This window comes from Homalodisca vitripennis, chromosome 2, assembly GCF_021130785.1.
Source record: "Homalodisca vitripennis isolate AUS2020 chromosome 2, UT_GWSS_2.1, whole genome shotgun sequence".
In the NCBI taxonomy this organism is placed as follows: domain Eukaryota; kingdom Metazoa; phylum Arthropoda; class Insecta; order Hemiptera; family Cicadellidae; genus Homalodisca; species Homalodisca vitripennis.
The window spans coordinates 36,885,062-36,899,712 of NC_060208.1; the positions used below are offsets into that span (position 1 = coordinate 36,885,062).

The following is a 14,651-nucleotide window of genomic DNA, read 5'->3' on the forward strand; positions in this document are numbered from 1 at the left end:
GCAGGCAATTTTTGCAATTTTGTAAAGGTTTTTTATTTTAATCACTGCTCATCTCTTTTTTAAGATACGCAAATTTTAAAAATATGAGTGTTTTTATATTTAAATTTAGTTTACAGTAAAAGAATAAAATATTAAATAATTTGAATTTTATTTTTAAAAATAAATTGATTACAATAAAAAAGACTAGTTTTTTCCCCAATGTATAGCAACCACTCAAGTAATGTGAAATATATTTGAATGAATCCGAAATATTCAAAAGTTTTATTACACATCATACTAACAAATTAATGAAATTTGTTGGAGCTTTTTAATAATATATTTATATAAAACACAAAATTCTCTTATTGTACTATTTTATATATCATTATAACGGTTCGGATTCTATTGGATGAACTTATTTTTTTTGAAATGTAAATATACGTAAAAGTATATATATAAAAGTTTATGTTATATGAAATGTTTTCTATGGCAAATGTTTTAAACATTTAGCAAAGTAAAAGCTGTGAAATAAAGGCCTAAAATTTTCTAGGTCAATATTTTAATTTCATCCAAAAGCTATTTATGGGCCTATAGAAAGTACATTATTTAAGTTTACAAAAATGTATTTTATCCTTATTATTTTCAAAGTCAGTAGGATCAGGCACTTAATTCACTAGAAAATGGTTCATTCGAGTCAGATAACACTTCGTCCATATCTACGAAAGTAACATTGTCTTCTGATTCTCTCCTCATTACATTCCTAAAGTCACTACTGTTCAAATTAACACTCATTGTGAAATGTACGATAAATGATTTACCCAAAAAATATAAATATTAAACCTATACGAACATAGACCAACCTGCAGGTAAAACCTTACACAAACCTAGCTGTTTCCCGCGGCTTCGCACGCTTTTCGTAAGTTTTGCCCGCGTATGAGCATTTCTGGTTGAAGTAAATTATATTTCCAACCCCGATGTAGATTTTACCTTGATGTCACGATCAAGAAAATATGTCAAAAATGTATTGTACATGCATAATGTATTTTTATTACAAAGTGGTCTACCACTCAACCTTTAAGTTCAACCAAAAATTTAGTTTAGACAATTATACATCATAACTTAGCGCCTTCAAATAGTGTTTCACTGTTTAATATACGTATCTATCTCGTAATTGCAGGTTATAATGTGCAGGCGCTTTGAAAACTTTTCTTCATTTTATTCGTTTATATTCAAGACATAAGCGAATAATTCAGATAATAACTATCCTATCTTCTAAGTTAGACTAAATTACGGATACATGTGGAATTTGATTGAAATTGGTTCAGTCGTTTTGGAGTTTATTGGCAACATACATCGTGACTCAAGATTTTTATATATATAAGATATATATATATATATATATATATAAAAGTTTATGTTATATGAAATGTTTTCTATGGCAAATGTTTTAAACATTTAGCAAAGTAAAAGCAGCAAAGTAAAAGCTGTGAAATAAAGGCCTAAAATTTTCTAGGTCAATATTTTAATTTCATCCAAAAGCTATTTATGGGCCTATAGAAAGTACATTATTTAAGTTAATAAAAACGTAAAAATATTTATTGTTATCCTTATTATTTTCAAAGTCAGTAGGATCAGGCACTTAATTCACTAGAAAATGGTTCATTCGAGTCAGATAACACTTCGTCCATATCTACGAAAGTAACATTGTCTTCTGATTCTCTCCTCATTACATTCCTAAAGTCACTACTGTTCAAATTAACACTCATTGTGAAATGTACGATAAATGATTTACCCAAAAATATAAATATTAAACCTATACGAACATAGACCAACCTGCAGGTAAAACCTTACACAAACTTTCACATTCTTCAGTTCATTAATTTAAAAAACACTACGCAAAAGTTTATTTATACGCACTAAACAATGGAAACTCTAAAAGATAAAATCAATAGCAAACAATACACCAGTATTGACAAATGGTGTAATAACAACCAAGAAATTACACACGATGCGTAATTCTTATCTCCTAGGTGAGTTGGTGATTGTGCAACAGAACAAAAATAACATAATAATTCATCGTCTTCAGTGACGATACTGTTGCTTAGAGTTATTCTTGGTTTTGATATGCGTTTAATTAATTCCATACAACGATAGAGTATAAAAATAAATAATATAATTCAATGAAGCTATTTTCGATGCATTAGACATGGGATTTTACAAAACATAGCCTTTTCAAACAACTATTGTATTAACATTTTTTATTGAAACGATGTTTCTGAATGCCAAGAATACACCCTTTTCAATAATGATACTCACAATCGTGTAGAACGTAAATTCTTGACAGAAAAGTTTGCCAGACATACGGTAATTTTTGCGTGTTCGGCAATTACGTAAACAAATGTGAACGACCAAGTTTAAAATTTTCTAATGACAAATTTAACGGAACTGTGCAATGTTTTGCGGTATAATATGAATAAGATAAAAGTAAAAATAGACTTGCTGTGAGAGATCATATTACAACATAGTAATGTGTCGAAAATATCTTAGTGCCATTTGAAAATTTAGTGAATGCGTCAATAATCGCTATAAGCCATTTGCAGGGTTATAGATGTACTTGATATATCGCATATACAAACAGCTATTAATTTTTTAAATATATTTAGTAATTAATACAAAGTTTTTTTTGTATTTTATTGTTAAATACTAAAAATTATATCGACATGTAAAAAGCAAAACCACTTACTCATTCAATCACTAATTCTCCAACTTCACGATATCACAGAAAACTAAAATTTTGCAAATGTTAGCAAATGAAAACTAACGAATTAAATAGACGAAACTAAAGGATTTTCGTAAGGATCAAACAGCCATAAGGGATGAAATGGAGTTTATAATCTCTAGGGGGTTGTAACCTCTATAAAAACTAATTTTATTTTTCAACTTCTCGATGTCCTACAAAGATGAAATTTGACACATAAACGTGTTATGCTCTCAAAAGACAAATAAAAAAATCTTTCATGAAAATAATAAACCACCCTTGGCGATGACCAACACAGAATGAGTATCAAAATGTGTGTTTGAACCGGAATGAGGGTGTGCAGTTCAATATGAGTATGTGTATCAACATTTTGGAAACTTGAAATTTTCCATCAAGATTTATTACATATTCGCAATGAAAATTTGAGTATTCAGCTATGGTATGGAGCTTCGATATTTGAAGTAAGGCAAACTTCTTGAACATTAATGGATTTATCTTAATATACAGTAGTTCATAATTTCCTTAGGGATTCTCTTGTTTTAGTAACTCAAATATTTAATCTGTAACCTCCGTGACCTAATCCACTTAAACTACTTAGGGGCTTGTTTAACTGTAATAGGTCTTAAAGTTGAGGGAGGGACAATCCTATAATCAGAGTTTGCAGAACATAGTAACTATTAACTACTAGCAGTTTCCCGCGGCTTCGCACGAAGTTTCCTTATTGAATGCAGGCAAATCGTGGGTATATTACTTTTAAGCGACAATTGAATCATTCATGAGTTAGATAATAATCACTTAAAAATTCCAATCTTCTAATCAGTTTTAGATTTAAATGTGAAAATTAGTGTTACGAGAGCCTCGCAAAATGAAACAGTTTTTAAAATTCCCTATAAAATAATTTAAATTTCATATTACGACACACGATTTCAGTAACAATTTAAAATATTTTAAGCCAGCGTGGAGGAATTCTAAAGTCGAATTACTAAGCTTTTCAGTTTATACACTAATGATGTAATGAATAATCGGGCTCTATGTCATTTTTAAACGGAATTTGTTTTTGCCTTGATGTCCCAGTCAAGAATGTCTGAGAGCCAATTTCGGCCAAAAATTGTACGCGTGTGGCCATTGTATAGGGAATTCTGGAGGGAAAGGAGTGTTTAGGGTGGAAAACAAATGGATGTTATTTACCTTGGGTTATGCGCAAAGTTACCAAAATACACAAATACTATAACATCGTCTAGGAAATTCTGGAGGGAAAGGAATGTTTATGGTGAAAAACAAATGGATTTTATTTACCTTGGGTATGCGCAAAGCCACCAAAGTATACAAATACTATAACATCGTCTAGGGAATTCTGGAGGGAAAGGAGTGTTTAGGGTAAAAAATGGATGTTATTTACCTTGGGTATGCACAAAGCTACCAAAGTAAAGAAATACTATAACATCGTCTAGGAAATTCTGGAGGGAATGGAGTGTTTAGGGTGTTATTTACCTTAGTTATGCACAAAGCTACCAAAGTATACAAATACTATAACATCGTCTAGGAAATTCTGGAGGGAAAGGAGTGTTTAGGGTGTTATTTACCTTGGGTATGCGCAAAGCTACCAAAGTATACAAATACTATAACATCGTCTAGGGAATTCTGGAGGGAAAGGAGTGTTTAGGATGTTATTTACCTTGGGTATGCGCAAAGCTACCAAAGTATACAAATACTATAACATCGTCTAGGGAATTCTGGAGGGAGAGGAGTGTTTATGGTGGAAAAAAATTGGATGTTATTTACCTTGGGTATGTAAAAAGCTACCAAAGTAAACAAATATATCCATCAATAAAGTCATCGCTGTTTCAACACCGTCCTTTTACACACTCATTATTAGTTTCTCTATAGGTAACGGACAAACAGGATATAACAGGAAATGTGAAATATTATGACGGTTAGAAATATGAGGAAGATTCAGTTCATGAATAATTCACTTTATTTTTTTTGTTGCGTGAGTGCTCTGTATTTAATACGTAACATTGATAGATAATGAGCAATTAATTACAACTTAATATTGATAGTTGCGTAGGGTTTCTTAGTTCCTGGCAATATTGTCCTAATGGACAACTATCAAAATGGAACACTATCAAAATACAATTATCATTTTTTTATATTTAGAATGACAATATATTAAAAATTAGATAGTACTGTATTGGATTAAAAGTGAAGCAGTCAATAGTTAAATGGCTAAGGAGTATCAAATAGAGCAAATTTAGGTACAAATAAGTGTATTACCTACACATTCATAGGAAAGTGTAGGCAATAAAAAAACTATTTAATCTAAGGTGATCTGTTACAGTTTACATTTGCACATTTTAAGCTACAAAGTCTTTATCGTAGACTGTACTTGAGGTAGGCAAAAACACAAACCATATGCGGAAATACTCAAGGCGTTAATTATACTCAAGAAATGTACTTACGATCAAGCTTTTGCTACATGATTAACGACGAAGATGTAGTAACTGTGTTTAAAATGCCTTTAAATGTCCCATAAAGTTTATCATTAACAAAATTGCACCACTAAAATACTCTTGGTATTTGGCATTGATCTTATAAATCACATGAATATGAGTGACCTAAATATTTACTGTTCATATTATGCAAATGACTTACTTGTTTATAAACTCTAACTTCTTAAGGGTTGCTAATATGGAAGTGATCCTGGTGTATTTGTATAGGTATATGTGTTTCTCTGTATTGACGAAGTAGAAGTGCGTCACAATTATTGTCGTTTAATAGGCTTCGCTGAGGTTGCATGCATAATTTAAAATCCATAGCTCATGTAATTTTCAAGACATCCTGCGGGCAGATAAAAAAACGGACAGTCATAAAAATTTAACATCCCCCCGGAAGGAAAAAAGAGAAATTGTGTCAGGCTACTAAGTCATATCCGTTATTTAGTCTCAGGCAAATTTAATGGTTGGACATTCTGTAAGTATGATATATACGGATGTTTTTTTACTTATTAGTAGTATAATATTAGATAAATGATTATAAATTGATTACATTTTATATAATTTGATTGGTAAGGCGATTGGTTATTATTTTCCAGATTAGTACATTACATTATTTTGAGGTTTATGGGAATATTCTGATTACTATCATCAGATTAATATTAATCCATCCGAAATTCTAATGTACTCTAATGTTAGTCTTGCACTAAACCCGAATACCTTAATCTGACTGTGAAGTTAAAATTAAAATATGATACCCTACATCAAAGTCACGAATGCATGTTTCTAAAGAGAACAACAGAACTAATTAAAATAAAATCTATCAAAACGCAAAATTGTGTTTTAAGGGAACATAAATGATACTTAAGTCTTATAGCTCTCTGTTTTTATAGCTTTAGTATTTTGTGAGTGAAATATTCGTTTTATAAAGTCAAATAAATAACTATCAACAAAGAAAGCAGCATTTATATGAAACAGTTATAATACATTTGTCTCCATTTATTTATCAGTAAAGTATGTTGCGTTATTGTGTGGCAGTTTAGTTTTCATTTAAACTTACAACTGGAAACGTGACAACTTATCATGATGACGTAATAGACTTGTAGCCTCATTTCTGTTTGGTTTCAAGTCAGCTACATATTTAGTACCAGTTTAGTTTTCAAATAGTAAACTACGGACTACAACAAAGAAAGTGGCAATTTACCATGGTGGCGTAATAGACTTGTGACCTTATTTCTTCTCAGTTTCAAGTCAGCTACATTCTTAGTACCAGTTTAGTTTTCAAATAGTAAACTGTGGACTACAACAAAGAAATTGGCAATTTACCATGGTGACGTAATAGAACTTGTGACCTCATTTCTCCTTCTCAGTTTCAAGTCAGCTACATTCTTAGTACCGGTTTAGATTTCAAATAGTAAACTATGGACTACAACAAAGAAATTGGCAATTTACCATGGTAACGTAATAAACTTGTGACCTCATTTCTTCTCGGTTTCAGGTCAGCTACATTCTTAGTACCAGTTTAGTTTTCAAATAGTAAACTGTGGACTATAACAAAGAAAGTGGCAATTTACCATGGTGACGTAATAGAATTGTGACCTCATTTCTCCTTGGTTTCAGGTCAGCTACATTCTTAGTACCAGTTTAGTTTTCAAATAGTAAACTATGGACTACAACAAAGAAAGTGGCAATTTACCATGGTAACGTAATAAACTTGTGACCTCATTTCTTCTCGGTTTCAGTTCAGCTACATTCTTAGTACCAGTTTAGTTTTCAAATAGTAAACTGTGGACTACAACAAAGAAATTGGCAATTTACCATGGTAACGTAATAAACTTGTGACCTCATTTTCTTCTCGGTTTCAAGTCAGCTACATTCTTAGTACCGGTTTAGTTCTCATATAGTAAACTGTGGACTATAACAAAGAAAGTGACAATTTACCATGGTGACGTAATAGAATTGTGACCTCATTTCTCCTTGGTTTCAAGTCAGCTACATTCTTAGTACCAGTTTAGTTTCAAATAGTAAACTATGGACTACAACAAAGAAATTGGCAATTTACCATGGTAACGTAATAAACTTGTGACCTCATTTCTTCTCGGTTTCAAGTCAGCTACATTCTTAGTACCAGTTTAGTTTTCAAATAGTAAACTGTGGACTATAACAAAGAAAGTGACAATTTACCATGGTGACGTAATAGACTTGTGACCTCATTTCTCCTTGGTTTCAAGTCAGCTACATTCTTAGTACCAGTTTAGTTTTCAAATAGTAAACTATGGACTACAACAAAGAAATTGGCAATTTACCATGGTAACGTAATAAACTTGTGACCTCATTTCTTCTCGGTTTCAAGTCAGCTACATTCTTAGTACCAGTTTAGTTTTCAAATAGTAAACTGTGGACTATAACAAAGAAAGTGGTAATTTACCATGGTGACGTAATAGACTTGTGACCTCATTTCTCCTTGGTTTTAAAGTCAGCTACATTCTTAGTACCAATTTAGTTTTCAAATAGTAAACTGTGGACTATAACAAAGAAAGTGACAATTTACCATGGTAACGTAATAGACTTGTGACCTTATTTCTCCTGGTGCGAAGTCAAGCTACATTCTTAGTACCAATGTAGTTTTCAAATAGTAAACTGTGGACTATAACAAAGAAAGTGGCAATTTACCATGTTAACGTAATAGACTTGTGACCTCATTTCTCCTTGTTTTCAAGTCAGCTACATTCTTAGTACCAGTTTAGTTTTCAAATAGTAAACTGTGGACTACAACAAAGAAATTGGCAATTTACCATGTTAACGTAATAGACTTGTGACCTCATTTCTCCTTGTTTTCAAGTCAGCTACATTCTTAATACTAACTTAGTTTTCAAATAGTAAACTGTGGACTACAACAAAGAAATTGGCAATTTACCATGTTAACGTAATAAACTTGTGACCTCATTTCTCCTTGTTTTCAAGTCAGCTAAATTCTTAATACTAATTTTGTTTTCAAATAGTAAACTATGGACTACAACAAAGAAATTGGCAATTTACTCATTTCTTCTCGGTTTCAGCTCAGCTACATTCTTAGTACCAGTTTAGTTTTCAAATCGTAATTTGTGGACTACAACAAAGAAAGTGGAAATTTACCATAGTGATGTAATAAACTTGTGATCTCATTTCTCCCTGGTGTTAATTCGTCTATATTATTAGCATCAGTTTGGTTTTCAAATAGTAAACTATGGACTACAACAAAGAAAGTGGTAATTTACCATGGTGACGTAATAGACTTGTGACCTCATTTATTCTCGGTTTAAAGTCAGCTACATTCTTAGTACCGGTTTAGTTTTCAAGTAGCAAACTATAGACTACAACAGAGAAAGTTGTAGTAGTAAAAACTGTTTTGTATTGCTTGGCGTAAGACTATTATTAATTAAGTATAATTTATAAATGTTGTTATGAATTTTATGATTGTGTACGTGTTTAAAAAAATATATTTATGTATCATCAATGGAAATAAAATGAAAATGGAGGCAGTGGGGCGTGGATGACCCTATTTCCTTTAGACTGTGTCGCCGGCTCTGTCGATTAAACGCTTGGGTTGACAACAAATTAAAATATATTAAACGAGGAAATGGGAAATTGTATGCAAGCGTTTCATATGAAAGTGGAGTTTTGTTTGTCCAATTTTCTCTCCTTAGCTACATTCCTCTTGAACCCGCTTGGTATTGTACTGTCAATAAGAAGTACTGTATACAAAAGAAAGTAGTAAGTTTTATGATGAAAGCTCGCGTGGACTTGCGACCTCATTTCTGCTCTTTATGTGTCTTCCTCCTTACAATATAAACTCGGATATAACGACTCATGTATGTGTATCCAGCTCGTGAAAATCTTCTACAGTGAAATCTGATAACTTAATAAAGTTAGAATGATAGTTTAATGGTGGGATAGCTAAAATAGAAACTTATACGTACATTTATTATATATATATATATATATATATATATATATATATATATATTCATTTAATAATATTTGAGTTAAACAATGGCTCTAAAAATTTGAACTGTAATACACTTCGATGCTTTTAGAATATAAAAGAATTATATTCATGGTGTATAACATATCTGGAAACCCCTTAATACTCGATTAATCTTAACATATTTTTATTATATAATAACCGTTACCCAGCACGGATCACTTATTGCTGGTCTATGTCTTCCAGTAAAACCTACCACTGGGCACAGCAACAATCGATGTGTCACTTAAACCTGGGCAACCTTATGGATGTCCAGGAGCGGCACATCGCTAATCGCAAATGTAGAGATTCTGGGGTTCATAGGCAATTCGATAAGTCTAGTCTACTGTGGGAGATGAGTATTGGAGTTGATTCTTGCTAGCCTGAACATAAGGGTATACCTCCCCTCCCTGCCTGCTTCAGGGGCTGGCTCAGAGCTGGCCTTCCCTCCTGAATAACATTAGAGAACATATGAAAAATGCAGTACCATAATAGTCTATTTTATGATAGAGTATACTGATTTTGAGGGTGTAAATGAAATATATTTCATCTCTTCAATAAATCGAATGAAGATAAAACTGTCCAACTGTTCATCTCATGTCTCTGATAATTGTTGCAATACGTTTTTAAAAACGTAAATATTTTAACATTTCTAAATTCATATAAAAAAACTCTCATAACTTTTCATAAAATAATAAAAACTCCTAATATATATTCAGTTGAGACTGCAAACTGTAATTGTAGGAATAGAAGTTCTGTACAATGTTTAATTCCAATCGTAACGAAGGATTATGTGAAAATCCATGTATGAGTTATGACATTTCTATAATAGAGGATCTCAAAAACCACTTAAATGACATATTATTCTTTTATAGAGCGAATTGTTATAAATACCCAAATTCCTTACTTCAAAAAATGATATTGATATTTATAAAAAAATACGTTTGGTTTAAAATTTTCTCCATCGCACCAACAATTTGTAGTTGAAAATCTAATGAAATTATAAACATTCAACATTTATTTTAAAACTTTGATAATCAATAACACTTGATTATCACTTTTCAGTACGAAGACTCTATTCAACTAACCTTTGAATTAATGAAATTCAATTCTCAAAAAACACAAAAATCCCTGAAAAAATGTGTTAACAGTTTTCTTCTTAATTTTCTATGTGTAGGTTATTAAAACAAATTTAGAAACTAATATGATTAAATATTATTGAAATTTGAAAAATAATTCATACTCTTAAAAAAGAGTGAAAGCGAGCATCAGTGTGACGAGGTTTGTGCCGTTTTAAGCCTACACGATTGGCTGATGTTGCGGAAATGTCAGACGTTTCACACAATTAATCTCTGTCTGTCAGCCGTTGCTAGTGAATGGAAAACGATCCATTCTGAATGAATGAATGAATCAGTTATTTATCTTATCATGCAAAGTTAGGAAATTTTAAGTCCTATCTTTCACCTAACCTGCGTAAGGAAATATAAATACAAAATTATATGTAATCATAACATATTCATCCGATGGAGCATGTAAAAATTAAAACTAATTGAAATTAAAAATAATTAATTAAGTGTAAGAGTGAAAATAAAATGGAACTAGCACAAATTATATCTTATAATTGGAAGAAAAATACAGTGAAAAATACCTGTCACCCGAGACTTAGGGCACAATTCCTACGGAAAACGCAGGACATCGAAGGCGTATTTCATTTGGATGATTCTTTTATCTTTTTTGATTAGAGATATCGTAAACTTATATCATACGATTAATTTTTAAGATATAAATTAAAGTTTTGGACTCTGAAGTGGGAGAATGGAACAATACCTGTGAAATAACTTGAATCTCTCTTCTAAATTCTATATTTTATAGAATAGCTCCAACAATAATATCAGTTACAATTCATCTATTTTATCCCAGCGAAGAGGAACCCTAAACTCCTTCGCTTTTTAGCTAACGGGCGTATTGTGTAATAAACGATGGTGGTAAGTGACCATGTATTTTTTGTAAAAGACCTCTCCTTTATGCAGCTTTCTCTAAGGAGGAAAAGTTTGTATTATAAAATGCCCCTTCTATGTCCACAAAGGCACACATTATGATTTCATTATCTGCTAAGGCCTTTCCACTTCCAACTAAACTACGTAGTGCTAAACTATTTTGGATTTCGATCCGATTTGCATGCAAATGGGAATTTCAGAATACCTCATCCATTATATACCTGTTCATTGCAAAACCTTCTTCATTGTTGGAAGGTTCTTCACCACGAAAGAGGTTTTGAGTATAGAGAACTCTCTGTGATTGGAGAAGATTATATTATAGTGATGTAAAGTATAACAATATCTGATCAAGGAGAGGCTTTTGATGGGGACAATAGTAATTGTGGTGAAAAAATATTATCTACATCAGCTGAAGCATAAAACAAACCTTATATACTACAATATACTACAGATGTGCAAAGAACAGCGTGTTATTAATACGTTTTCCCATAAAGTAATTATGTATTGATGGCTATATTAAAAAATGAAAGCATTAGAAGAAAACACACGAAACTTTAGGGCTTTCTGCTCTTTATCATGCATATTTTAGGAACTGAGTACACGATGTACCTTTTCTGAATGTCACAGAGAGACAGATTTGTTAGAATGGATAAAATTGTACCTTTAAACGGAAATTTGTGCCAATTACCTTATTGCCTTTACAACAATTAGCAAATTACAGGATTATTACTTAAAAATTTTAAGTTCATCTTTCAGAAACACTCCGAATTTAGAATATACTATAATGCAGATTCTATTGATATAAAAGTATCCCCAAAAAGTATAATGATTTTATCTGTTATTATTCGTAAATTAGTAGGCGAAATCTAAATTTCTTGTTTTGATACATCTAACAAAGTAACCCTAAGCCTGTATGTCATAAAGGAGGGAGGTAGTTATACAAAGTTTTATTACTGTATTAAAACACAAATTTGTTTATTAAGAAGAAATGTTATCGGCAATAATAATTGCTGAAAAACTGAATATTTTTAATATGCTTACCAGATTGATATGTCATTCTTTATACCAACATAACATATAATGCGATGCAATACATTAAAGTTAAGAATTAATTTTTCTTATTTACAGTTGTTATTGGCAATAAAAAATAGTTGACGATTATAAAGTTATTTAATAAAAACGACACGTTTTTGTTTTTATAAATTAACTTTATTTGTATTTCCATTAGAATGGAGGTAGCGTTTTTCAGTAGCTTTGCGGCTGTAAAATCTGACTAATATGGTGAAAGATCTGCTTTTTTCGCGGCTTCATCATCATCTGCTGTTACCATCTGCAAAAAACAGTTAAATTTATACATAATGGTAAATTTATAGTGATGGTGAAATGTAGCAGTTCTTAGTTTGAGTTAAACAGCCAATTACAAAGTATATGTAAGAGAAGTAGACATGTTCTAGAGAATATCACTTTCAACTAAAGTAGTCTCTACTTCCCTTGGAATTTTGGATCAGGATCATATTAATTCATTCATATTCAGATCAAAATGATAATAATATTTGAGCTCATTCTTGCTCTGTCCGTGTAAGCATACGACTGGTTTCTGAACGGTAGCCAATAATTCATGGCTGGATTGCTGAATTTTTAAATTCTAATTAAAATTACTTAGAAACATTAGGCATTATAAATGCTTTTCTAAACAAAACATTGTGTTACGTCTTAAAAGTCGATGAAAAAAATACCATCATGCCTGCCATACTTTAAAGCCCTAATAATTATTTGATAGTACTGCTTTCCTATTCCGTTTGAAATGTATAAAAGCCTAGAGCCAATTTTCATGGTTTTCTTGAAAAATATAGGGAATTTTGAAGAAAAAAAACAAAAATTAGCCCCAAAAATGTGATGGAGGCCAAAATGAAAGAATATTAAAGTTTTCAAAATTTAAAAAAGATAATGTTTCGTCAGATCACAATCTTCTTTGTTTGAAAAATTAAAACCCGAATGCCAGACACAGAAACCAGTCATAACATTGGAAGACACCTAGATAGAGAAACTGAAATTCTCCATTTTCAGCCAAATGGTCTTTTATATGAGGTTAGCTAACAATAATTAACATTTATTTTGGTTTTGGTCTCACAGTTGGTTTAAAGTATATAAAAGTAAGAAAAATATGATCTGAGAAAACAAAATGTTGTCCATATTATTATTGAACATTTATGATAACCGATAATAATGGATCGCTATTGAAAAAAATGAGATAATATTTTCCCCTATATTGCTAATGATCAGACATTGATAATAGGTACAAATATTCATAATTGAAATAAATGTTAATGCAATTTCAATTCACGTTTAACACGCATCCTCAAGCAGACACTTTACCAAAAAGAAGACTTATGGTTTTAGTTGGATCTTTTATTTAATACCTTTCTTACAGTCCCTAATTTGCATATAGCGAAATCTTCCTTTACTTTGTATTTGAAAGAGTGGTTTGATGGGCACTGTTTTAAAAGTACAGGAATCTTCAGGCTCTTCAATGTTCAGGTACTTTCCAGTGTGTTTTGATAAAATATCCTGGCTAAACCATTGTGAAAATCTATATTATTATACTTTACACATATATTAGTCAAGTCTCTTGCAAAATCAGTTCAAAGTCTAATTTTTATGACCACTTATAAATGTTCAATATCCATACACGTACAAATTAATTTAAAAAACCCTTATTTTGGTTGTACTAGATAACTGTAACGGAAATTAGTTCACATATTACTTTAGGAAAGAAAGTAAAACACTGAACTAAAACTGTTTTCAAAAATCGTGAAAAATATTTGAAAACTTTTTGTAAAACATCAAATAGTACAGTTTTACATGCTAGATAAATGAAAAATACATACCTGTAGTAAAGCAGCAAACACAGCAAACGAAACTATAAGTCTACGAATCAAACGCTTGTTGGTATCTAAGAAGCTCTTCATTGTTAATCACGTCTGGATGGTAACAAGGAAAAACTACGTATGTCAGTAACGCGTTCCACACTCAAATATTGTTGCTGTTATCAAAGATAATAAAAATAACAGGTAAATATTTACAAATCAGTATCATAGATACTCCTATTAGAGCACGTTTTTATCTATGGCAGTATTTGTAATTGGCATATCATTTGTAATTTACAACATGTGCTACTTTGTAGGAAATACACTTTAAATGATAATGGGTTGTTATATAACAAAACTGTTCACAAATTTATATAACGAGATTTCATAAATATTTCTAATATCATATGCAGTGTTATTGAAAATTTCAATTGGTTCGTTTTTCAAAAGATTATTATTGGTTCAAGGGTATTCAAAAGATTTATGCCAATGAAGAATATATCAATTTCCCTCATTGCGGTACTTAATATTATGCGTAAAAATCATACTGTGCAA

At 31.1% G+C, this 14,651-nt stretch overlaps 1 long non-coding RNA gene across 1 annotated transcript; it reads right to left on the reverse strand.

The window, feature by feature from the left end:
* Positions 1-12,416: 12,416 nt before the first annotated feature.
* LOC124356242 lies at positions 12,417-14,269 on the reverse strand. Its single transcript, XR_006921833.1, has 2 exons — positions 14,118-14,269; positions 12,417-12,559 (listed from the first exon to the last, which is right to left on the reverse strand). It is a non-coding gene; the product is annotated as an uncharacterized LOC124356242 (long non-coding RNA).
* Positions 14,270-14,651: the final 382 nt, after the last annotated feature.